Here is a 26,896-nt window from a genome sequence, read left to right on the forward strand (position 1 = left end):
GAAGTGCCTGCCGTTTTCACTGTAAAATCGAGTTGGAGCTTGTACATACCATATATATGTATGGAGTGGAATTTGCAACTGAAAAGAAATTTTGTGTTCCCTTCAAGCTAGTTGAAGGACGGCTTTCACACACACTTATCTCTCAGAACTGAGCATGTGGAGAGACGTTCGTTCATCCAGCACAAAGGGAACGGGTTGCAGGAGAAACACTTACTCTGGTTTCTCAGTCTGTTTCCTAGTGTCGGTTTGAAGTGCCTGCCGTTTTCACTGTAAAATCGAATTGGAGCTTGTACATCCCCATATATATGTATGGAGTGGGGTTTGCATCTGAAAAGAAACTTTGTGTTCCTTTCAAGAAAGGTGAAGGATGGTTTTCACACACACTTATCTCTCAGAACTGAGCTTGTGGAGAGACGTTCGTTCATGCAGCACAAAGGTAACATGTTGCAGGAGAAACCCTTACTCTGGTTTCTCAGTCTGTTTCCTAGTGCCGGTTTGAAGTGCCTGCCGTTTTCACTGTAAAACCGAGTTGGAGCTTGTACCTCCCCATATCTATGTATGGAGTGGAGTTTGCAACTGAAAAGAAACTTTGTGTTCCATTCAAGCTTGGTGAAGGACGGCTTTCACACACACTTATCTCTCAGAACTGAGCATGTGGAGAGACGTTCGTTCATCCAGCACAAAGGGAACGGCTTGCTGGTGAAACCCTTACTCTGGTTTCTCAATCTGTTTCCTAGTGCCGGTTTGAAGTGCCTGCCGTTTTCACTGTAAAACCGAGTTGGATCTTGTACCTCCCCATATATAAGTATGGAGTGGAATTTGCAACTGAAAAGAAACTTTTGTTCCCTTCAAGCTAGGTGAAGGACGGATTTCACACACACTTATCTCTCAGAACTGAGCATGTGGAGAGACGTTCCTTCATCCAGCACAAAGGGAACGTGTTGCAGGGGAAACCCTTACTCTGGTTTCTCAGTCTGTTTCCTAGTGCCGGTTTGAAGTGCCTGCCGTTTTCACTGTAAATCCGAGTTGGAGCTTGTACCTCCCCATATATATGTATGGATTGGGGTTTGCAACTGAAAAGAAACTTTGTGTTCCTTTCAAGCTAGGTGAAGGACGGCTTTCACACACACTTATCTCTCATAACTGAGCATGTGGAGAGACGTTCGTTCATCCAGCACAAAGGTAACGGGTTGCAGGAGAAACCCTTACTCTGGTTTCTCAGTCTGTTTCCTAGTGCCGGTTTGAACTGCCTGCCGTTTTCACTGTAAAACCGAGTTCGAGCTTGTACATTCCCATATCTATGTATGGAGTGGAGTTTGCAACTGAAAAGAAATTTTGTGTTCCCTTCAAGCTTGGTGAAGGAAGGCTTTCACACACACTTATCTCTCAGAACTGAGCATGTGGAGAGACGTTCGTTCATCCAGCACAAGGGACCGGGTTGCAGGAGAAACACTGACTCTTGTTTCTCAGTCTGTTTCCTAGTGCCGGTTTGAAGTGCCTGCCGTTTTCACTGTAAAACCGAGTTGGAGATTGTACCTCCCCATATATATGTATGGAGTGGAGTTTGCAACTGAAAAGAAACTTTGTGTTCCCTTCAAGCTTGGTGAAGGACGGCTTTCACACACACTTATCTCTCAGAACTGATCATGTGGAGAGACGTTCGTTCATCCAGCACAAGGGAACGGGTTGCAGGAGAAACACTGACTCTTGTTTCTCACTCTGTTTCCTAGTGCCGGTTTGAAGTGCCTGCCGTTTTCACTGTAAAACCGAGTTGGAGCTTGTACCTCCCCATATATATGAATGGAGTGGAGTTGGCAACTGAATAGAAACTTTGTGTTCCCATCAAGCTAGGTGAAGGACGGCTTTCACACACACTTATCTCTCAGAACTGAGCAGGTGGAGAGACGTTCGTTCACCAACCACAAAGGGAACGGGTTGCAGGAGAAACAATGAATCTGGTTTCTCAGTCTGTTTCCTAGTGTCGGTTTGAAGTGCCTGCCGTTTTCACTGTTAAACCGAGTTGGAGCTTGTTCATACCATATATATGTATGGAGTGGAGTTTGCAACTGTAAATAAATTTTGTCTTCCCTTCAAGCAAGGTGAAAGACGGCTTTCACACACACTTATCTCTCAGAACTGAGCATGTGGAGAGACGTTCGTTCATCCAGCACAAACGGAACGTGTTGCAGGAGAAACACTGACTCTGGTTTCTCAGTCTGTTTCCTAGTGCCGGTTTGAAGTGCCTGCCGTTTTCACTGTAAAACCGAGTTGGAGCTTGTACCTCCCCATATATATGTATGGAGTGGAGTTTGCAACTGAAAAGAAACTTTGTGTTCCCTTCAAGCTAGTTGAAGGACGGCTTTCACACACACTTATCTCTCAGAACTGAGCATGTGGAGAGACGTTCGTTCATCCAGCACAAAGGGAACGTGTTGCAGGAGAAACATTGACTCTGGTTTCTCATTCTGTTTCCTAGTGCCGGTTTGAAGTGCCTGCCATTTTCACTGTAAAACCGAGTTGGAGCTTGTACCTCCCCATATATATGTACGGAGTGGATTTTGCAACTGAAAAGAAACTATGTGTTCCCTTCAAGCTAGTTGAAGGTTGGTTTTCACACACAATTATCTCTCAGAACTGAGCATGTTGAGAGACGTTCGTTCATCCAGCACAAAGGGAACGGGTTGCAGGAGAAACCCTTACTCTGGTTTCTCAGTCTGTTTCCTAGTGCCGGTTTGAAGTGCCTGCCGTTTTCACTGTAAAACCGAGTTGGAGCTTGTACCTCCCCATATATATGTATGGAGTGGAGTTTGCAACTGAAAAGAAACTTTGTGTTCCCTTCAATCTAGGTGAAGGACGGCTTTCACACACACTTATCCCTCAGAACTGAGCAGGTGGAGAGACGTTCGTTCACCAACCACAAAGGGAACGGGTTGCAGGAGAAACAATGAATCTGGTTTCTCAGTCTGTTTCCTAGTGCCATTTTGAAGTGCCTGCCGTTTTCACTGTAAAACCGAATTGGAGCTTGTACCTCCCCATATATATGTATGGAGTGGGGTTTGCATCTGAAAAGAAAATTTGTGTTCCTTTCAAGATAGGTGAAGGATAGTTTTCACACACAATTATCTCTCAGAACTGAGCTTGTGGAGAGACGTTCGTTCATACAGCACAAAGGGAACGGGTTGCAGTGGAAACTCTTACTCTGGTTTCTTAGTCTGTTTCCTAGTGCCGGTTTGAAGTGCCTGCCGTTTTCACTGTAAAACCGAGTTGGAGCTTGTACCTCCCCATATATATGTATGGAGTGGAGTTTGCAACTGAAAAGAAACTTTGTTTTTCCTTCAAGATGGGTGAAGGATGGCTTTCACACACAAATATCTCTCAGAACTGAGCATGTGGAGAGACGTTCGTTCATCCAGCACAAATGGATCGGGTTGCAGAGGAAACCATTACTCTGGTTTCTCAGTCTGTTTCCTAGTGCCGGTTTGAAGTGCCTGCCGTTTTCACTGTAAAACCGAGTTGGAGCTTGTAATTCCCCATATATATGTATGGAGTGGAGTTTGCAACTGAAAAGAAACTTTGTGTTCCCTTCAAGCTAGTTGAAGGACGGCTTTCACACACACTTATCTCTCAGAACTGAGCATGTGGAGAGACGTTCCTTCATCCACCACAAAGCTAACGGGTTGCAGGAGAAACACTGACTCTGGTTTCTCAGTCTGTTTCCTAGTTTCGGTTTGAAGTGCCTGCCGTTTTCACTGTAAAACCGAGTTGGAGCTTGTACCTTCCCATATATATGTATGGAGTGGAGTTTGCAACTGAAAAGAAACTTTGTTTTCCCTTCAATCTAGGTGAAGGACGGCTTTCACACACACTTATCTCTCAGAACTGAGCAGGTGGAGAGACTTTCGTTCACCAACCACAAAGGAAATGGGTTGCAGGAGAAACAATGAATCTGGTTTCTCAGTCTGTTTCCTAGTGCCATTTTGAAGTGCCTGCCGTTTTCACTGTAAAACCGAATTGGAGCTTGTACCTCCCCATATATATGTACGGAGTGGGTTTTGCAACTGAAAAGAAACTATGTGTTCCCTTCAAGCTAGTTGAAGGTTGGTTTTCACACACAATTATCTCTCAGAACTGAGCATGTTGAGAGACGTTCGTTCATCCAGCACAAAGGGAACGGGTTGCAGGAGAAACCCTTACTCTGGTTTCTCAGTCTGTTTCCTAGTGCCGGTTTGAAGTGCCTGCCGTTTTCACTGTAAAACCGAGTTGGAGCTTGTACCTCCCCATATATATGTATGGAGTGGAGTTTGCAACTGAAAAGAAACTTTGTGTTCCCTTCAATCTAGGTGAAGGACGGCTTTCACACACACTTATCCCTCAGAACTGAGCAGGTGGAGAGACGTTCGTTCACCAACCACAAAGGGAACGGGTTGCAGGAGAAACAATGAATCTGGTTTCTCAGTCTGTTTCCTAGTGCCATTTTGAAGTGCCTGCCGTTTTCACTGTAAAACCGAATTGGAGCTTGTACCTCCCCATATATATGTATGGAGTGGGGTTTGCATCTGAAAAGAAAATTTGTGTTCCTTTCAAGATAGGTGAAGGATAGTTTTCACACACAATTATCTCTCAGAACTGAGCTTGTGGAGAGACGTTCGTTCATACAGCACAAAGGGAACGGGTTGCAGTGGAAACTCTGACTCTGGTTTCTTAGTCTGTTTCCTAGTGCCGGTTTGAAGTGCCTGCCGTTTTCACTGTAAAACCGAGTTGGAGCTTGTACCTCCCCATATATATGTATGGAGTGGAGTTTGCAACTGAAAAGAAACTTTGTTTTTCCTTCAAGATGGGTGAAGGATGGCTTTCACACACAAATATCTCTCAGAACTGAGCATGTGGAGAGACGTTCGTTCATCCAGCACAAATGGATCGGGTTGCAGAGGAAACCATTACTCTGGTTTCTCAGTCTGTTTCCTAGTGCCGGTTTGAAGTGCCTGCCGTTTTCACTGTAAAACCGAGTTGGAGCTTGTAATTCCCCATATATATGTATGGAGTGGAGTTTGCAACTGAAAAGAAACTTTGTGTTCCCTTCAAGCTAGTTGAAGGACGGCTTTCACACACACTTATCTCTCAGAACTGAGCATGTGGAGAGACGTTCCTTCATCCACCACAAAGCTAACGGGTTGCAGGAGAAACACTGACTCTGGTTTCTCAGTCTGTTTCCTAGTTTCGGTTTGAAGTGCCTGCCGTTTTCACTGTAAAACCGAGTTGGAGCTTGTACCTTCCCATATATATGTATGGAGTGGAGTTTGCAACTGAAAAGAAACTTTGTTTTCCCTTCAATCTAGGTGAAGGACGGCTTTCACACACACTTATCTCTCAGAACTGAGCAGGTGGAGAGACTTTCGTTCACCAACCACAAAGGAAATGGGTTGCAGGAGAAACAATGAATCTGGTTTCTCAGTCTGTTTCCTAGTGCCATTTTGAAGTGCCTGCCGTTTTCACTGTAAAACCGAATTGGAGCTTGTACCTCCCCATATATATGTATGGAGTGGGGTTTGCATCTGAAAAGAAACTTTGTGTTCCTTTCAAGATAGGTGAAGGAAGGTTTTCACACACAATTATCTCTCAGAACTGAGCATGTGGAGAGACGTTCGTTCATCCAGCACAAAGGTAACGGGTTGCAGGAGAAACCCTTACTCTGGTTTCTCAGTCTGTTTCCTAGTGCCGGTTTGAACTGCCTGCCGTTTTCACTGTAAAACCGAGTTCGAGCTTGTACATTCCCATATCTATGTATGGAGTGGAGTTTGCAACTGAAAAGAAATTTTGTGTTCCCTTCAAGCTTGGTGAAGGAAGGCTTTCACACACACTTATCTCTCAGAACTGAGCATGTGGAGAGACGTTCGTTCATCCAGCACAAGGGACCGGGTTGCAGGAGAAACACTGACTCTTGTTTCTCAGTCTGTTTCCTAGTGCCGGTTTGAAGTGCCTGCCGTTTTCACTGTAAAACCGAGTTGGAGATTGTACCTCCCCATATATATGTATGGAGTGGAGTTTGCAACTGAAAAGAAACTTTGTGTTCCCTTCAAGCTTGGTGAAGGACGGCTTTCACACACACTTATCTCTCAGAACTGATCATGTGGAGAGACGTTCGTTCATCCAGCACAAGGGAACGGGTTGCAGGAGAAACACTGACTCTTGTTTCTCACTCTGTTTCCTAGTGCCGGTTTGAAGTGCCTGCCGTTTTCACTGTAAAACCGAGTTGGAGCTTGTACCTCCCCATATATATGAATGGAGTGGAGTTGGCAACTGAATAGAAACTTTGTGTTCCCATCAAGCTAGGTGAAGGACGGCTTTCACACACACTTATCTCTCAGAACTGAGCAGGTGGAGAGACGTTCGTTCACCAACCACAAAGGGAACGGGTTGCAGGAGAAACAATGAATCTGGTTTCTCAGTCTGTTTCCTAGTGTCGGTTTGAAGTGCCTGCCGTTTTCACTGTTAAACCGAGTTGGAGCTTGTTCATACCATATATATGTATGGAGTGGAGTTTGCAACTGTAAATAAATTTTGTCTTCCCTTCAAGCAAGGTGAAAGACGGCTTTCACACACACTTATCTCTCAGAACTGAGCATGTGGAGAGACGTTCGTTCATCCAGCACAAACGGAACGTGTTGCAGGAGAAACACTGACTCTGGTTTCTCAGTCTGTTTCCTAGTGCCGGTTTGAAGTGCCTGCCGTTTTCACTGTAAAACCGAGTTGGAGCTTGTACCTCCCCATATATATGTATGGAGTGGAGTTTGCAACTGAAAAGAAACTTTGTGTTCCCTTCAAGCTAGTTGAAGGACGGCTTTCACACACACTTATCTCTCAGAACTGAGCATGTGGAGAGACGTTCGTTCATCCAGCACAAAGGGAACGTGTTGCAGGAGAAACATTGACTCTGGTTTCTCATTCTGTTTCCTAGTGCCGGTTTGAAGTGCCTGCCATTTTCACTGTAAAACCGAGTTGGAGCTTGTACCTCCCCATATATATGTACGGAGTGGATTTTGCAACTGAAAAGAAACTATGTGTTCCCTTCAAGCTAGTTGAAGGTTGGTTTTCACACACAATTATCTCTCAGAACTGAGCATGTTGAGAGACGTTCGTTCATCCAGCACAAAGGGAACGGGTTGCAGGAGAAACCCTTACTCTGGTTTCTCAGTCTGTTTCCTAGTGCCGGTTTGAAGTGCCTGCCGTTTTCACTGTAAAACCGAGTTGGAGCTTGTACCTCCCCATATATATGTATGGAGTGGAGTTTGCAACTGAAAAGAAACTTTGTGTTCCCTTCAATCTAGGTGAAGGACGGCTTTCACACACACTTATCCCTCAGAACTGAGCAGGTGGAGAGACGTTCGTTCACCAACCACAAAGGGAACGGGTTGCAGGAGAAACAATGAATCTGGTTTCTCAGTCTGTTTCCTAGTGCCATTTTGAAGTGCCTGCCGTTTTCACTGTAAAACCGAATTGGAGCTTGTACCTCCCCATATATATGTATGGAGTGGGGTTTGCATCTGAAAAGAAAATTTGTGTTCCTTTCAAGATAGGTGAAGGATAGTTTTCACACACAATTATCTCTCAGAACTGAGCTTGTGGAGAGACGTTCGTTCATACAGCACAAAGGGAACGGGTTGCAGTGGAAACTCTGACTCTGGTTTCTTAGTCTGTTTCCTAGTGCCGGTTTGAAGTGCCTGCCGTTTTCACTGTAAAACCGAGTTGGAGCTTGTACCTCCCCATATATATGTATGGAGTGGAGTTTGCAACTGAAAAGAAACTTTGTTTTTCCTTCAAGATGGGTGAAGGATGGCTTTCACACACAAATATCTCTCAGAACTGAGCATGTGGAGAGACGTTCGTTCATCCAGCACAAATGGATCGGGTTGCAGAGGAAACCATTACTCTGGTTTCTCAGTCTGTTTCCTAGTGCCGGTTTGAAGTGCCTGCCGTTTTCACTGTAAAACCGAGTTGGAGCTTGTAATTCCCCATATATATGTATGGAGTGGAGTTTGCAACTGAAAAGAAACTTTGTGTTCCCTTCAAGCTAGTTGAAGGACGGCTTTCACACACACTTATCTCTCAGAACTGAGCATGTGGAGAGACGTTCCTTCATCCACCACAAAGCTAACGGGTTGCAGGAGAAACACTGACTCTGGTTTCTCAGTCTGTTTCCTAGTTTCGGTTTGAAGTGCCTGCCGTTTTCACTGTAAAACCGAGTTGGAGCTTGTACCTTCCCATATATATGTATGGAGTGGAGTTTGCAACTGAAAAGAAACTTTGTTTTCCCTTCAATCTAGGTGAAGGACTGCTTTCACACACACTTATCTCTCAGAACTGAGCAGGTGGAGAGACTTTCGTTCACCAACCACAAAGGAAATGGGTTGCAGGAGAAACAATGAATCTGGTTTCTCAGTCTGTTTCCTAGTGCCATTTTGAAGTGCCTGCCGTTTTCACTGTAAAACCGAATTGGAGCTTGTACCTCCCCATATATATGTACGGAGTGGATTTTGCAACTGAAAAGAAACTATGTGTTCCCTTCAAGCTAGTTGAAGGTTGGTTTTCACACACAATTATCTCTCAGAACTGAGCATGTTGAGAGACGTTCGTTCATCCAGCACAAAGGGAACGGGTTGCAGGAGAAACCCTTACTCTGGTTTCTCAGTCTGTTTCCTAGTGCCGGTTTGAAGTGCCTGCCGTTTTCACTGTAAAACCGAGTTGGAGCTTGTACCTCCCCATATATATGTATGGAGTGGAGTTTGCAACTGAAAAGAAACTTTGTGTTCCCTTCAATCTAGGTGAAGGACGGCTTTCACACACACTTATCCCTCAGAACTGAGCAGGTGGAGAGACGTTCGTTCACCAACCACAAAGGGAACGGGTTGCAGGAGAAACAATGAATCTGGTTTCTCAGTCTGTTTCCTAGTGCCATTTTGAAGTGCCTGCCGTTTTCACTGTAAAACCGAATTGGAGCTTGTACCTCCCCATATATATGTATGGAGTGGGGTTTGCATCTGAAAAGAAAATTTGTGTTCCTTTCAAGATAGGTGAAGGATAGTTTTCACACACAATTATCTCTCAGAACTGAGCTTGTGGAGAGACGTTCGTTCATACAGCACAAAGGGAACGGGTTGCAGTGGAAACTCTGACTCTGGTTTCTTAGTCTGTTTCCTAGTGCCGGTTTGAAGTGCCTGCCGTTTTCACTGTAAAACCGAGTTGGAGCTTGTACCTCCCCATATATATGTATGGAGTGGAGTTTGCAACTGAAAAGAAACTTTGTTTTTCCTTCAAGATGGGTGAAGGATGGCTTTCACACACAAATATCTCTCAGAACTGAGCATGTGGAGAGACGTTCGTTCATCCAGCACAAATGGATCGGGTTGCAGAGGAAACCATTACTCTGGTTTCTCAGTCTGTTTCCTAGTGCCGGTTTGAAGTGCCTGCCGTTTTCACTGTAAAACCGAGTTGGAGCTTGTAATTCCCCATATATATGTATGGAGTGGAGTTTGCAACTGAAAAGAAACTTTGTGTTCCCTTCAAGCTAGTTGAAGGACGGCTTTCACACACACTTATCTCTCAGAACTGAGCATGTGGAGAGACGTTCCTTCATCCACCACAAAGCTAACGGGTTGCAGGAGAAACACTGACTCTGGTTTCTCAGTCTGTTTCCTAGTTTCGGTTTGAAGTGCCTGCCGTTTTCACTGTAAAACCGAGTTGGAGCTTGTACCTTCCCATATATATGTATGGAGTGGAGTTTGCAACTGAAAAGAAACTTTGTTTTCCCTTCAATCTAGGTGAAGGACGGCTTTCACACACACTTATCTCTCAGAACTGAGCAGGTGGAGAGACTTTCGTTCACCAACCACAAAGGAAATGGGTTGCAGGAGAAACAATGAATCTGGTTTCTCAGTCTGTTTCCTAGTGCCATTTTGAAGTGCCTGCCGTTTTCACTGTAAAACCGAATTGGAGCTTGTACCTCCCCATATATATGTATGGAGTGGGGTTTGCATCTGAAAAGAAACTTTGTGTTCCTTTCAAGATAGGTGAAGGAAGGTTTTCACACACAATTATCTCTCAGAACTGAGCATGTGGAGAGACGTTCGTTCATCCAGCACAAAGGGAACGGGTTGCAGGAGAAACCCTTACTCTGGTTTCTCAGTCTTTTTCCTAGTGCCGGTTTGAAGTGCCTGCCGTTTTCACTGTAAAACCGAGTTGGAGCTTGTACCTCCCCATATATATGTATGGAGTGGAGTTTGCAACTGAAAAGAAACTTTGTGTTCCCTTCAAGCTTGGTGAAGGACGGATTTCACACACACTTATCTCTCAGAACTGAGCATGTGGAGAGACGTTCGTTCATCCAGCACAAAGGGAACGGGTTGCAGGGGAAACACTTACTCTGGTTTCTCAGTCTGTTTTCTAGTGTCGGTTTGACGTGCCAGCGGTTTCACTGCAAATCCGAGTTGGAGCTTGTACCTCCCCATATATATTTATGGAGTGGGGTTTGCAACTGAAAAGAAACTTTGTGTTCCCTTCAAGATAGGTGAAGGATGGCTTTCACACACAAATATCTCTCAGATCTGAGCATGTGGAGAGACGTTCGTTCATTCAGCACAAATGGATCGGGTTGCAGAGGAAACCATTACTCTGGTTTCTCAGTCTGTTTCCTATTGCCGGTTTGAAGTGCCTGCCGTTTTCACTGTAAAACCGAGTTGGAGCTTGTACCTCCCCTTATATATGTATGGTGTGGAGTTTGCAACTGAAAAGAAACTTTGTGTTCCCTTCATGCTAGTTGTAGGACGGCTTTCACACACACTTATCTCTCAGAACTGAGCATGTGGAGAGACGTTCCTTCATACAGCACAAAGGGAACGGGTTGCAGGGGAAACTCTGACTCTGGTTTCTCAGTCTGTTTCCTAGTGCCGGTTTGAAGTGCCTGCCGTTTTCACTGTAAAACCGAGTTGGAGCTTGTACCTCCCCATATATATGTATGGAGTGGAATTTGCAACTGAAAAGAAACTTTGTGTTCCCTTCAAGCTAGGTGAAGGACGGCTTTCACACACACTTATCTCTCAGAACTGAGCATGTGGAGAGACGTTCCTTCATCCACCACAAAGGGAACGGGTTGCAGGAGAAACACTGACTTTGGTTTCTCAGTCTGTTTCCTAGTTTCGTTTTGATGTGCCTGCCGTTTTCACTGTAAAACCGAATTGGAGCTTGTACCTCCCCATATATATGTATGGAGTGGGGTTTGCATCTGAAAAGAAACTTTGTGTTCCTTTCAAGATAGGTGAAGGATGGTTTTCACACACAATTATCTCTCAGAACTGAGCTTGTGGAGAGACGTTCGTTCATACAGCACAAAGGGAACGGGTTGCAGGGGAAACTCTGACTCTGGTTTCTCAGTCTGTTTCCTAGTGCCGGTTTGAAGTGCCTGCCGTTTTCACTGTAAAACCGAGTTGGAGCTTGTACCTCCCCATATATATGTATGGAGTGGAGTTTGCCACTGAAAAGAAACTTTGTGTTCCCTACAAGCTAGGTGAAGGACGGCTTTCACACACACTTATCTCTCAGAATTGCGCATCTGGAGAGACGTTCGTTCATCCAGCACAAAGGGAACGGGTTGCAGGAGAATCCCTTACTCTTTTTTCTCAGTCTGTTTCCTAGTGCCGGTTTGAAGTGCCTGCCGTTTTCACTGTAAAACCGAGTTGGAGCTTGTACCTCCCCATATATATGTATGGAGTGGAGTTTGCAACTGAAAAGAAATATTGTGTTCCCTTCAAGTTAGGTGAAGGACGGATTTCACACACACTTATCTCTCAGAACTGAGCATGTGCAGAGACGTTCGTTCATCCAGCACAAAGGGAACGGGTTGCAGGGGAAACCCTTAATCTGGTTTCTCAGTCTGTTTCCTAGTGTCGGTTTGAAGTGCCTGCCGTTTCCACTGTTAAATCGAGTTGGAGCTTGTACATACCATATATATGTATGGAGTGGAGTTTGCAACTGAAAAGAAATTTTGTGTTCCCTTCAAGCTAGGTGAAGGACGGCTTTCACACACACTTATCTCTCAGAACTGAGCATGTGGAGAGACGTTCGTTCATCCAGCACAAAGGGAACGGGTTGCAGGGGAAACACTTACTCTGGTTTCTCAGTCTGTTTCCTAGTTTCGGTTTGAAGTGCCTGCCGTTTTCACTGTAAAACTGAGTTGGTGCTTGTACATACCCATATATAGGTACGGAGAGGAGTTTGCAACTGAAAAGAAACTATGTGTTCCCTTCAAACTAGGTGAAGGTTGGCTTTCACACACAATTATCTCTCAGAACTGAGCATGTGGAGAGACGTTCGTTCATCCAGCACAAAGGGAACGGTTTGCAGGAGAAACCCTTACTCTGGTTTCTCAGTCTGTTTCCTAGTGCCGGTTTGAAGTGCCTGCCGTTTTCACTGTAAAACCGAGTTGGAGCTTGTACCTCCCCATATATATGTATGGAGTGGAGTTTGCAACTGAAAAGAAACTTTGTGTTCCCTTCAAGCTAGGTGAAGGACGGATTTCACACACACTTATCTCTCAGAACTGAGCATGTGGAGAGACGTTCGTTCATCCAGCACAAAGGGAACGGGTTGCAGGAGAAACACTTACTCTAGTTTCTCAGTCTGTTTTCTAGTGTCGGTTTGAAGTGCCACCCGTTTTCACTGCAAATCCGAGTTGGAGCTTGTACCTCCCCATATATATTTATGGAGTGGGGTTTGCAACTGAAAAGAAACTTTGTGTTCCATTCACGCTAGGTGAAATACGGCTTTCACACACACTTATCTCTCAGAACTGAGCATGTGGAGAGACGTTCGTTTATCCAGCACAATGGGAACGGGTTGCAGGAGAAACCCTTACTCTGGTTTCTCAATCTGTTTCCTAGTGCCGGTTTGAAGTGCCTGCCGTTTTCACTGTAAAACCGAGTTGGAGCTTGTACCTACCCATATATATGTAAGGATTGGAGTTTGCAACTGAAAAGAAACTTTCTGTTCCCTTCAAGCTAGGTGAAGGACGGCTTTCACACACACTTATCTCTCAGAACTGAGCATGTGGAGAGACGTTCGTTCATCCAGCACAAAGGGAACGTGTTGCAGGAGAAACACTGACTCTGGTTTCTCAGTCTGTTTCCTAGTGCCGGTTTGAAGTGCCTGCCGTTTCACTGTAAAACCGAGTTGGAGCTTGTACCTCCCCATATATATGTATGGAGTGGAGTTTGCAACTGAAAAGAAACTTTGTGTTCCCTTCAAGCTAGGTGAAGGACGGCTTTCACACACACTAATCTCTCAGAACTGAGCATGTGGAGAGACGTTCGTTCATCCAGCACAAAGGGAACGGCTTGCAGGAGAAACCCTTACTCTGGTTTCTCAGTCTGTTTCCTAGTGCCGGTTTGAAGTGCCTGCCGTTTTCACTGTAAAACCGAGTTGGAGCTTGTACCTCCCCTTATATATGTATGGAGTGGAGTTTGCAACTGAAAAGAAACTTTGTGTTCCCTTCAAGGTATTTGTAGGACGGCTTTCACACACACTTATCTCTCAGAACGGAGCATGTGGAGAGACGTTCGTTCATCCAGCACAAAGGGAACGGGTTGCAGGGGAAACTCTGACTCTGGTTTCTCAGTCTGTTTCCTAGTGCCGGTTTGAAGTGCCTGCCGTTTTCACTGTAAAACCGAGTTGGAGCTTGTACCACCCCATATATATTTATGGAGTGGAGTTTGCAACTGAAAAGAAACTTTGTGTTCCCTTCAAGCTAGGTGAAGGACGGCTTTCACACACACTTATCTCTCAGAACTGAGCATGTGGAGAGACGTTCTTTCTTCCAGCAGATAGGAACGGGTTGCAGGAGAAACCCTTACTCTGGTTTCTCAATCTGTTTCCTAGTGCCGGTTTGAAGTGCCTGCCGTTTTCACTGTAAAACCGAGTTGGAGCTTGTACCTACCCATATATATGTAAGGATTGGAGTTTGCAACTGAAAAGAAACTTTGTGTTCCCTTCAAGCTAGGTGAAGGACGGCTTTCACACACACTTATCTCTCAGAACTGAGCATGTGGAGAGACGTTCGTTCATCCAGCACAAAGGGAACGTGTTGCAGGAGAAACACTGACTCTGGTTTCTCAGTCTGTTTCCTAGTGCCGGTTTGAAGTGCCTGCCGTTTCACTGTAAAACCGAGTTGGAGCTTGTACCTCCCCATATATATGTATGGAGTGGAGTTTGCAACTGAAAAGAAACTTTGTGTTCCCTTCAAGCTAGGTGAAGGACGGCTTTCACACACACTAATCTCTCAGAACTGAGCATGTGGAGAGACGTTCGTTCATCCAGCACAAAGGGAACGGCTTGCAGGAGAAACCCTTACTCTGGTTTCTCAGTCTGTTTCCTAGTGCCGGTTTGAAGTGCCTGCCGTTTTCACTGTAAAACCGAGTTGGAGCTTGTACCTCCCCATATATATGTATGGAGTGGAGTTTGCAACTGAAAGAAACATTGTGTTCCCTTCCAGCTAGGTGAAGGACGGCTTTCACCCACACTTATCTCTCAGAACTGAGCATGTGGAGAGACGTTCGTTCATCCAGCACAAAGGAAACGGGTTGCAGGAGAAACCCTTACTCTGGTTTCTCAGTCTGTTTCCTAGTGCCGTTTTGAAGTGCCTGCCGTTGTCATTGTAAAACCGAATTGGAGCTTGTACCTCCCTATATATATGTATGGAGTGGGGTTTGCATCTGAAAAGAAACTTTGTGTTCCTTTCAAGATAGGTGAAGGTTGGTTTTCACACACAATTATCTCTCAGAACTGAGCATGTGGAGTGACGTTCGTTCATCCAGCACAAAGGGAACGGGTTGCAGGGGAAACTCTGACTCTGTTTTCTCAGTCTGTTTCCTAGTGCCGGTTTGAAGTGCCTGCCGTTTTCACTGTAAAACCGTGTTGGAGCTTGTACCTCCCCATATATATGTATGGAGTGGAGTCTGCAACTGAAAAGAAACTTTGTGTTCCCTTCAAGCTAGGTGAAGGACGGCTTTCACACACACTTATCTCTCAGAACTGAGCATGTGGAGAGACGTTCTTTCATCCAGCACAAAGGGCACGGGTTGCATGAAAAACCCTTACTCTGGTTTCTCAGTCTGTTTCCTAGTGCCGGTTTGAAGTGCCTGCCGTTTTCACTGTAAAACCGAGTTGGAGCTTGTACCTCCACATATATATGTAAGGAGTGGAGTTTGCAACTGAAAAGAAACTTTGTGTTCCCTACAAGCTAGGTGAAGGACAGCTTTCACACACACTTATCTCTCAGAACTGAGCATGTGGAGAGACGTTCGTTCATCCAGCACAAAGGGAACGGGTTGCAGGAGAAACCGTTACTCTGGTTTCTCAGTCTGTTTCCTAGTGCCGGTTTGAAGTGCCTGCCGTTTTCACTGTAAAACCGAGTTGGAGCCTGTACCTAACCATATATATGTACGGATTGGTGTTTGCAACTGAAAAGAAACTATGTGTTCCCTTCAACCTTGGTGAAGGACGGGTTTCACACACACTTATCCCCCAGATCTGAGCATGTGGAGAGACGTTCGTTCATCCAACACAAAGGGAACGGGTTGCAGGAGAAACATTTACTCTGGTTTCTCAGTCTGTTTCCTAGTGCCGGTTTGAAGTGCCTGCGGTTTGCCCTGTAAAACCGAAAGTTGGAATTTGTTCCTCCCCATATATATGTATGGAGTGGCGTTTTTCAACTGACAAGAAACTTTGTGTTCCCTTCAAGCTAGGTGAAGGACGGTTTTCACACACACTCATCTCTCAGAACTGAGCCTGTGGAGAGACGTTCGTTCATCCAGCATAAAGGGAACTGGTTGCAGGAGAAACACTTACTCTGTTTTCTCAGTCTGTTTCGTAGTGCCGTTTTGAATTTCCTTCGGTTTGCACTGTAAAACCGAGTTGGAGGTTGTTCCTCCCCATATATATGTATGGACCATATGCCGACACAAAAGAAGAGATTGTAGTAAAGATAAAGTGGGTGAAATCAATGTCCGGAAAACCTAGCTAAGTTTCCTAAATGTCCCAACTTAACTAACCACAGGACTGCCGCATCAAGAATGGGGCAAATAGCATCTTGTGGATTTTTTTTTATAAATAAATAATGATCCACTTCCTACCACCGACAATTATGATAAGACTGAGTATAAGTTCTTACAAGAAATAGTTTAGAAAGCATAATTTCTACTTGATTCAAACCACTTCGTCTTTAAAATTTGATTCTTTTTTCTTCAGACGGATTTGTGCCATTTGACCTAGTGATAAAATTTTCTACTGGCTTTTATTAAAAATATTCACCATAGTGAGGGTTTATTACATCAAGTATTCCTTTATGGGAAACCCTTGTGCCTTGTCACTCTCATTCATAATATTTCCTGTGGAAAATTCTATCCTTCATTCAGGAAAAGGCTGAGCAATATTTCTCATGGAAATGCGTCCTAAACTGCAACCCAAGAAAATAAAATTGACACTGAGCAGCCCGTGAAGCCGGCAGACACATGCAGTGCACTGTGTGTTCCCGCCTCGAATTTCTGTAACCAGCAGGGAAATTTGTATCTCAAGAAATAGACATAAACAATTTTCAGGACCTGAGCACACAGTTTCCCTTTCAGGGTTTAGTGGGCTTCCATTTAATTCTATGAGAAATTTTTAAAACAACAGAACAACAGCTGAGATAGGGTTTAAAATAACTTTTATTTCAGTGAAAATAAAGCCAACTGACTGTTATCATTTTTACTTTATTTGATCTCACTCTCTTACTTTACCTTCCCAACCTCCTCCACAAAATGATGATGAACATCCCCTCCTGGGTCTGAAATCTAAGTAGAAATTACCAATCACATTGAGGTGTGCTTTGTTGTTTTATTTTTCAAAACAACCAAGTTTCATTCATATGATTTAATAATTAAGATCAGAAACAAAGTCTACTCAGTAAATGGTAGACAACACATGTCGTCATAGCTGCTCATCAGGTTTGGCCCCACGTTACACACTTTTACATGGACATGTGCCATGTGCTGTCATGGGAAACGGTGAGTGGGGACAGGGCCTCTGCTCTCACAGGGCACACAGCCTGGTGGGGCAGGCGGTGTTCAATCATTGCCCTTTTCTCTTTAATATACTTACAAATTATGGGAAATGCTATTTAAAAAGAACAAAATGAGTCAATGAAAGTGAAAAATACAAGGACAGTATTTAGGCTGAGGGAAGACATGGAATCTCTTTGAAGATCTGACACTCCACTGAGACCCAAAGGACAACTCTGGCACTGAACGTGAAGGGCAGGGACACACTGATAAAGGGCTGAAATCCAGAATATAACAAAATTTCTTTACACTCAACAAGAAGGATGAATAACCTGATTAAAAAATGAGCAAAATGCCTGAACACACACCTCATCAAAGAAGAAATCTGGATGCCAAAGAAGCCTTTGGAAAGATGCTCCACAGCACCTGTCATCAAGGGGATGCAGACTGAAACAGCGAGATACCACTGCACACCTGTCAGAACTGCCAAAATGCAGAACACTGACAGCACCGAATGCTGGTGAGGATGTGGAGCACCAGAAATTATAATGCATTGTTGGTGGGAATGAAAAATGGCCCAGGTACTTTGGAAGACGGTCTGGCAATTTTTTACAGAGCTAGACGTAATTCTAACATATGATCCGGCAACTGTGCTCCTTGGTGTTTACTCGATGAAATGGAAACTTATGTTCACACACAAATCTGCATACAGTTGTTAATAGCAGCTTTATTCATACTCAACAGGATTCAGAAGCAACTAAGCTCTTCTTCAGTAGGTGAATGGATAAATAAACTGTGGTCCCGCCAGAAAATGGACTATTATTTGGTGCTAAAATGAAATGAGTTATCAAGGAATGGAAAGACATGGAGGAACCTTAAATGCATATTACCAAGTGAAAGAAGCCAATCTGGGAAGTTTCAGCAACTGTCTGATTCCAACTGTATGGTGTTCTGGGAAAGGGAAAAACACAGAGACTGAAAGATCAGTGGCTGCCAGAGGCTAGAGGGGAAAGAGCAATGAATGAGGTGCAGCACGGAGCATTTTAAGGTCACTAAGACAGACGACTCTGTATGATGCTGTGATGGTGGATACATGTCATTGTACATCTGTCCAAACCCACAGAGTGCACAACACAATATGTAAATCCTAGTGTCAACTATGGGCTATGGGTGATGATGACATGTCAGTGTAGGTTCACCCATTGTCACAAATGTACACTCTGGTGCAGGTGTCAATATTGAGGAGGCTGTGGGGGCAAACTGCAGTTCATACACCCAATCCAGCCCCAGCCACCGCTGTTAATAAAGCTCTATGGGTGTGTGGACTATCTGGCTGTTCTGGCATCTAAACAGTAGAGCTGAGCAGCTGCACCAGAGATCAGGAGGTTTTCAGACCCTGAAATATTTACCCCCAAGCCCTTGAAAGGAAAAGTCTGCTGAGCCCTGTTCTAAATGAATCAAGATTCACCCTGATGAGGCAGGACAGCAGGGCCCAAACCAGGCATGGTTAATGGGGCTGAAGCAATGTTTTAGTTCCAACACATTTGCTGAAGTCCTACAAGTCCAGTGACAGACTGTAGCCAGGAAGCGTCTGCAGGAGGAGTCAGGAGCAGGCCTTCCCGCCAGGCTCCGGGATGCCGGGGGCCGCGTGCCGCACGGGGGCCACCCGCTTGAAGAAGGTGGACTTGCAGTGGAAGCCGATCAACTCGTAGAGCTCGGAGAGGATGCTGCACGGCTGAATTTTCTCCTCAGAACGCTGAAGCACAGGGAGAAAAGCAACAAGCATCTGAATGAAACACGTAAGTGAAAAAAGACCCATAAAAATGGTTTTCCCTTAAAACAGAGACCCGATGACACAGGAAGGAAGAGGAAGGCTGACTTAGTGCACTGATGGGACCGGATGCAGAAACGCAGGGAAGCAGCACTGTGCAGACACTCCAGACCCCCTCTGGGCCCCACCTCTCCGCATTCCACCTGTCCCTTTACTAGAAAAGCCCGTATTCCCTGAAATAGAGGAATCTGCTACCTAAACATGGGACACAGAAAAGGGAAAGAGGAAAAGGAAGGGAAAGTAAAGGAACAACAGTTCATCTAGACCCTAGGGTCTGGGCGGGACTTTCACCAAACACACAACTTCTCAAAGCACAGAGCGCACAGGGAGAGGCTGACAGAGTGACTGCGACTTCTGCTCCTAAAGCACCCAGCTACCTGTCAGCACACGCTGCGCCCATTACTGAATCATTACAATCATCTCAGAAACAACTACTACCCCGGCTCACAGGCAAGGAAATCTGAAACTCGGGGAGGAATTATTATCATCCTGGACAAAGTCCCACAGCCCAGTAGTCTCAGAGCCTCCGGCAGACCCTGGGCTAAAATGCTCCTCATCACCACGGGCCCTGAGACTCAGGCTGAGGCCACGTCAGGTCTGCACGGGCCCAGAGCACAGTCTGTGGGACAGGGAATGCTCCCACTCGAAGTGCCAGGTCAAGGCCCTCAGGAACTTGTGTAATGAAACCAAATCCCCAAACTCATTTCCAACCCACTGCCCTGTCCGGGAGGACTGCTCGGCACAACTGTGCTGTCACCTGTGCACAGGCTGAGCAAGGGGCACAGACAGTGATGTGACATCCCAGTGGAAGTGGCTCGGAGACCACTTCATCACAGGACAGATTCTCCCGGCTTCCAACATTAACTCTCCATTCCATTTCCAACTGGAAAGTAAGTTTAGACTTGTTTTCCTCTCTTAGAAACAAAGAGAGCGGTAACATCAGAGGGAAACTCAAGACTGAGGAAGAGTCTCCTGGTCATTTGCAAGGATAGGCCGGGGAGGGAACAGAGACAGGGATCAGAAAGACCCGTGTTCCAGTCCAAAGTCTGCACGTCACTCGCTTTGACAGTTTCCTTTTTAATACAGGTGATAAAATCTAATTATGATTTTTGGGAAAACTAAATGAAATAACGTATTCCACTAGCATAGGTGTAAAATCCTCCATGAGTGTTCCAGAAATGGACGTGATCGTGGTTAGTTACTGTCTGCCAATTCTTGTGTTCTCAGCTCACATCACCCAACCAGAGATGTGCGAGAGAATGCCTCACCAGCCAGCAGCCTTCTCCAACTTGGAAACTTACAGTGTCCGAAGAGCAGGCAGTGTTGGATGCTTTGCGGCACTCTGGAGGTAGCACTCCAGTGATGACTTTAAAAAGCTGGGGAGAATTTAGGGGACCATACAGTTCAAATACAGAGTACTCATTCCATGTCTACAAATATTCATCTCTAGCCATAATGAGTAAGAGAGGAAATACGTATTCAAACATACATCATTTTCCCACATAAGTGCATCAAAACAATTTGGAAAGAGTGTAACTTTCTTCTCTAGATCACACAGCGGGGATTACAAGGTTTGTACTGACAGCCCTACTTGTAAATCATCTGCAAACGTAACTGGGTCCACTATCAGTCATCATAATTTGAAGGGAATGTTAGAAAAGAAAAAAGCCAAGCTAATACTCTCCAATCTTTTGTTTGGTTACGATGTTTGAGGAGATGGACAGCTCAATAAGGAACCACTCTGCCGTGATCACGGAGCCGGGGAGCGGGATGTGCGGCAAGATGTATGACGCAGCCGCAACTGTGCCCATGATTCTAGGCAGGTACCCAAAGTCACCTTGACAAGGTGTGAAACGTTTATGCCCACGTCCTCATAACCTGACATGTATTAAGGAGAAATGGAAACTTATAAACGGCCAATACCCTTGGTGGATACACCGTCCAAAGAGCAAAGTCACAGTTTGACAACTGGCCATCCCGGTACCTTGGGATTCATTCTTGAAGAACCTTAAAAACCACTCCTCTGTCCTCAAGAAGTGCTGCCTACTAGTCCTATCTTTGGCTCATGGATACCACATGTTGAAGTGAACTTCAATGTCTGCACAGATTTGACTGTCTTTCTCCAGGTTCACTTGTCCATTCTGAAGAGGACTGAGTTAAGTCCAAATTCCTTAAGATTAATTCCCTCCAGTGACAACTCAACGAGCCTGTAATTACAAGCCAACTGAACAGGACTGTCCTCAGCGAAAAATGTCACCAACCCTTCACTGCTTTCTTAAACTCCTCTCCTGGTTAATTGCAACATACTAACACCACCCTCCACCAAGTTCCCCAACTATGTCAAATAGAAAGTAAGGTCCATAAAAGAGGAGACAACTCCATAGTCACCTTTGAATTCCTAGCATAAAGTAATGTCAATAAATAGAACTATGATTATGGCTTCTTTCCTTTAAAACCTTTCTGGTTATTTAAATGAGACCATGGAAGGGAGGTGTTTGAGTCCAGTATCTTGATCCAGAAGACTCTGGAGGCCTTTTTCAGAATGGCTGTCCACTGATTCATTCAAAACACACCTTCTCTTTCCGGGAGGAGCTGTGATTTTCTGCCATGGGTTTGTGGTCACTCTCATGCCAGAACAGCATTAAACTAAATCCTTACTTTGGATATGTTATTTTTTCCCGCTTCCAAAAAATTTTACTTTCCTTACTTCCTTGCCTTGAGGAATGCTTTTATTCTTTTCTTTCTAATTCAACCTTTTATAAAGCAGGATTCTCAGGATGTGCTTGGCCTTATATAAGAACAGCCATCCAACTCCCAGTGTGAGAGGCCACAGGCTCACCTCCTGCCCTCCTGCCAGGGCAACTGAAACTCAGTTCAGGAGCCAACCGGCACCCCAGGGCTTCTAAGGCTCACGTATCTCCCAGAATCCCTGCTTTCTGGTTTGTCTTGGCTTCTGAGAATTTCCCCTCACTTTCTTGACAATTAGCTGTGCAGCTTGAAAGATGAGGAAGGAAGGTTTTATTTCTTAATCAGAATTTAAAGGAACTTATGTAATGAAGCTTTTCATGAGTTTCTAGAACCCTCCATTGCTGAGACAGAAAACACACAAGATATTTTCTAAATTTAGCTATCATGTGCATTTTTTCTTTGCTTTTGTTTTGTTAACTGCTAATAGACATTTTTTAATTAAAAAATAAAATAAGGTCCCAAATAAGATAGAAAATTGAAGGGGCAAACAAAATTAAAGAGCAAAGACAGAAAAATGATAAGTACTCTACAAAGTTAATAGAATAAATACACTATGGATCAGACCAGCAATTCTCAGTAACAGCTAATTGAAACCTGACCATGAGGTAAAACGTCTCTCCTGTCAGGAGATGACCAACAGAAAATAGAATTAAATCAACAACCTAAAATTCTAAGTCTGGTGAGGTATAGATGTCTACCAGCTAAGTGTGTCTTCTTCTGGAAAAGAGGGAGACTCACCAGCTCTTTTCTGTGGAGCCTGAGCCCAGGGGAGGACAGTGAAGTGTGTTCTGTAAGTACCCAATTAGCAAAGTGAGTGATGAATAAAGAGATGTGAGCTTTGATGAGAGATGATACTACTATACACTTGTCCTGTAAAGTATGTCTTCGCGTTCAGAGATCAATATCTCAGCAGGAAAATGCACAGCCCGGGACCAGACCACTTCTGTGATTGTGACACTGCACTTAGATGTCTCAAGGGCACCTCCAACTCCACCTGCAAAGAGCTAACTTCACGGTGTTCCTCCCATAGCCATCCTGCCCAGGGCCCTTGGTCGGGGGCAAGGTCTCCCTGCCTCTCCCAGCTCAGGCCAATCACTCACAAATGTGACAAGACCCCTCCTTCAGGGGCAAATTTCCTCAGTCAACGAGATCCACCACCCACACCTGTCCTACCAGGTACTCACTGGCACTCCCTCAGCATTGACTCTGTGCTGGGGACCATGCTGCACACTGTGCACACGTTATCTCACTGGATCTACACAGCAGTCCTGGGAGTTCGGTACATCACTGCTTCTATTGATTAGATAAATTGTTTCACTTCCTTGGGTGTGTCATCCAAAGTGACACGGCTACTGAGCCACAAACCTGGGACTGAAAATCACTTGAAAATTGAACACTGCTACACCTCGCAGCCACCCTACTCTGACTCATCACATCACCTCCTGCCGAGCCTTCTAAATGTTTCTAAGCATTCTACAAGACAAAAGTGATCTACGAGAGCATCGCACTAGCCTACTTAAAATCTGTCAATGACGGTCCACTGCTCTTAGGAGAAAGCCCCACCGGGCCTGAGCACAGCCCAATGGCCCGGCATCCGCTTTCCCTGCGCGGCCGCGCCGCCTCACCCACCACGCAGCTCTACACGTGCAGCGTCCAGGACAGGGATGCTGACTCCGTACAACCCGGGGCTCGTCTCACTCAAACAATGATCACCCTCTTCAGTGGTTACCTTCTTCAATACTGAATCTCAGAAAAATATTTTCTCTGGATGAATCAATATCTTTTTCCTTACAACTTCCCATCATTGATAATGAGCTCCCCCCAAAAGAGAGAAGACCTAATCCTCAGTCTCCTTATCTGTAAAGTGCAAATAACAGGGAAATATGAGAGGTTTTATTAGAAGTAATATTCATGTGAGGCTGAGGGACAATTCCCAACATACAGTAAGTACTCAATATGTGCTTACTTAATATTAATAAGAATAGATTACATTCCAGCAACCTTAAATCAATGCTTTATGGCTTTGTCTAAAAGACTACCGACAAACTGTTGGACGAACTGTTTTGAGCAGATCAGCACAAGTGTACTGGGCGAGGTAAGCGCTGACTCCAGTTACAGCTGCAACCAACCAGCACTACGGGGCGGGAGCAGTTTGCTCAAACTCTTACATGTTGCTTGAGCATTTAGTTGTAGTTATTGAATAAAGACAGGTATTATTTACTCAAAGCTCCTGAAACATAAATCTTCAAAGATTGATGCAAATTATGTTTCAAGTACAACACTCTCACTAGAAATTACTTGAAAATTATAGTCTTAGCTCCTCCGCACATCAAAACAGCATTTTCCTAATGTATCTGACTATGTACTCTGAAAGGATTGTTTAAAAGAAATTAAGATGAAGCCATCCTGAATAAGATCTCAGTATCATCTACACAAACCCCACCCAAAGGTCTCATTTCTCACTTCCACATAGGTGTTCAGAAGGCTTAAGCTGGGTCTTGGTTTCTTATGACACGGGGGTGGGAAGAATTGTGGATAGATCAATGTAGCAAATATAAATCTAGTGTATTTGCTATGTAGGAATCCTAGAAATAAATAAATTGATATATATAGTCCCACCCTTATGAAGCTAAGCCGTTCCATTTACAACTGCATAAAAAATAAAATGAGAGATACATTTAACAAAAGTTTACAAGATTTGTACATTGAATATTTTGAAGTATCACCAAAAAAATTTAAAATATCTTCATATATGGAAGGCATCCCATGATCATGCAATGGTAGAAAATATTGTTAAAAATGTTAAGACTTCCCAAAGTAATCTACATATTTAATGGAATCCCTATCAAAATTCCAGCTGACTTCTTTGCAAAAATTGAAAAACTGATCCCAAAATTCATATTGAAAGCAAGGGACCCAGGTCAGCCAAAACAATCTTGAAAAAGAAGAGCAAATTTGGAGGACTCACTCAAAGGTTACAGCAAATCTATAGCACTCAAGTCATTATGCTTCTGTCATAAGTTTGGATGCAGAAATCTATGAGACACAATAAAAAATCCTGGGGGGAAAGTTACATTTACAGTCAGTTTTCCAGAAATGTGCCAACAACACTCCATTGAAAGTATAGTCTATCCAACAAATGGAGCAGAGACACCTGGGTATCTGAAGGCAAAAGAATGAATCTGGAATCTGGACCCCGTATTTTATATAACAAATATTAATTCAAAATGGATCACAGACAGAAACGTAAAAACTAAATATATGAACTTTCTAAAAGAAGACATAGTATGAATCTTTGTGGTCATAGGATAGGCTATGGCTTCCTAGATACAATACCAAGAGCACAAGTGATAAAACAAAATAGATAAAATGGACTTCATCAAATTAAAATCATTTGTTACAAAGGACAACATCAAGAGTGTGAAATGAAAGGGGAAAAGGGTAGCTCAAATGATAGAGTGCGTGCTAAGGAAGAAAAACAAAATGAATAAATCTAATTACCTCCCCTATAAAGAAATTGTTTTAATGTTTAAAAAAATTAAAGTGAAATGACAATCTGCAGAATAGGAGAAAAATCTTGCAAAGCATATATCTAATAAGAGACTAGTATCCAGGATATAAAACAAATGCTTACAACTGAACAATACAAAGAAAATCGACCCAATTTTTTAATTTGCCAAGGATTTAAATAGATACACAATTGGCCAATAAGCATCTGAAAAGATGCTCAGCATCACTAGCGAAATCAAAATCAAAATGAGATCTCATTTTAAACTCACTAGGATGGTTATAATCAAAACATGGACAATAACAAGTGTCAGTCAGGAGGCAGAGAAATGGATACCCTCAATATGCAGCTGTTGGAAAGGGGCAATGGTGCAGCTTCTTTGGAAGAGCCCGATGTTTCCTCAAAAGGTTAGAGTTATGTGGCTGAGCAATTCCACTCCTACATGTAGAGTCATCCTTCAGTGTCCTCGGGGGGTTGGTTTCAGGAACCCCCCACCCTGGATACCATAATCCAAGGATGATCAAGTCCCTTTGCAATCAGCCATCTGGATCCATGAAGTGGAAACTACAGATATGGTGGGCCAACTGTACAGCCAACAGAATGGAAATGTATTCTCACAAAAACTTGCACATCAATATTCATAGCAGTATCATTCAGAGTAGCTAAAAGTCACTAAAAATATCCATCCATCAATGAATGGATAAACAAAATTACCAAGAATAGTCCCACAAACTTTTGGTAATTGAATCTTTGACAAAGGAGGTGAGAACATACAATTGAGCAAAGACAGCCTCTTCAGCAAATGGTGCAGGGAAAACTGCACAGCTGCATGTAAATCAATGAAGTTAGACTACCCCCTCACAACATACAAAAAAATGAATTCAAAATGGCTTAAAGACTTAAAATTGTAGACAAGACACTATAAACCTCTTAGAAGAAGACATAGGCAAAACATCTGACATATATCTCAACAATATTTTCCAAGAGCAGTCTACTCAAGCAATAGAAATACAAGCAAAAATATACAAGTGGGTTCTAATTAAACTTACAAGCTTTTGCACAGAAAAGAAAACAAAAATTAAAGCAAAAAGACAACCTATGGAGTGGGAGAAAATAGTTGCATTAAATGAAAGTGACAAGGGCTTAATTCCCAGAATATGTAAACAGCTTTTACACTTGATAAAAAAGAAAAACAAACAATTCAATCCAAAAATGGGCAGAAGACCTAAAGAAACATTTCTCCAATGAAGACATACAAATGGCCAATAGGCACATGAAAAAATGCTCAATATCATTATCAGAGAAATGCAAATCAAAACTGCAAACAAGTATCACCTTTCACCAGTCAGAATAGCCATCATTCAGAAGTTCATAGACACTAAATACTGGAGAGGCTGTGGAGAATTGGGAACACTCCTACACTGTGGTGGGAATGCAGTTTGGTGGAGCCATTGTGGAAAACTGTATAGAGGTTCCTCAAAAGACAAAACCTTGGGGGCCCAGATGACACAGCAATCCCACTCCAGGGCATATATCCGAAAGGAAACGTAATTCAAAAAGACACTTTCACCCCAATGTTCACAGCAGCATTATTTACAATATCAAGACATGGAAACAACCTAAATGTCCACTGACAGACGACTGGATAAAGAGGTTGTAGTATATATGTCCAATAGACTACTATTCAGCAATAAAATAGTAATAAAATAATGCCATTTGCAGCAATAT

General features: G+C 43.8%; 1 protein-coding gene across 2 annotated transcripts in view; it reads right to left on the minus strand.

Moving 5' to 3' along the window:
- Positions 1-26,896, minus strand: part of LOC140691492 (uncharacterized) — a 1,216,370-nt gene that overhangs the window by 967,545 nt on the left and 221,929 nt on the right. Inside the window, exon 2 of one of the 2 annotated variants that reach the window (XR_012067178.1) lies at positions 18,662-18,837. The gene's annotated coding sequence lies outside the window, so the exon portion shown is untranslated. Of the gene's footprint in view, positions 18,838-26,896 lie in introns of those variants that run through there. The other variant, XR_012067180.1, reaches the window with a different exon arrangement.

Source organism: Vicugna pacos, chromosome 35, assembly GCF_048564905.1.
Source record: "Vicugna pacos chromosome 35, VicPac4, whole genome shotgun sequence".
Taxonomy (NCBI): Eukaryota; Metazoa; Chordata; class Mammalia; order Artiodactyla; family Camelidae; genus Vicugna; species Vicugna pacos.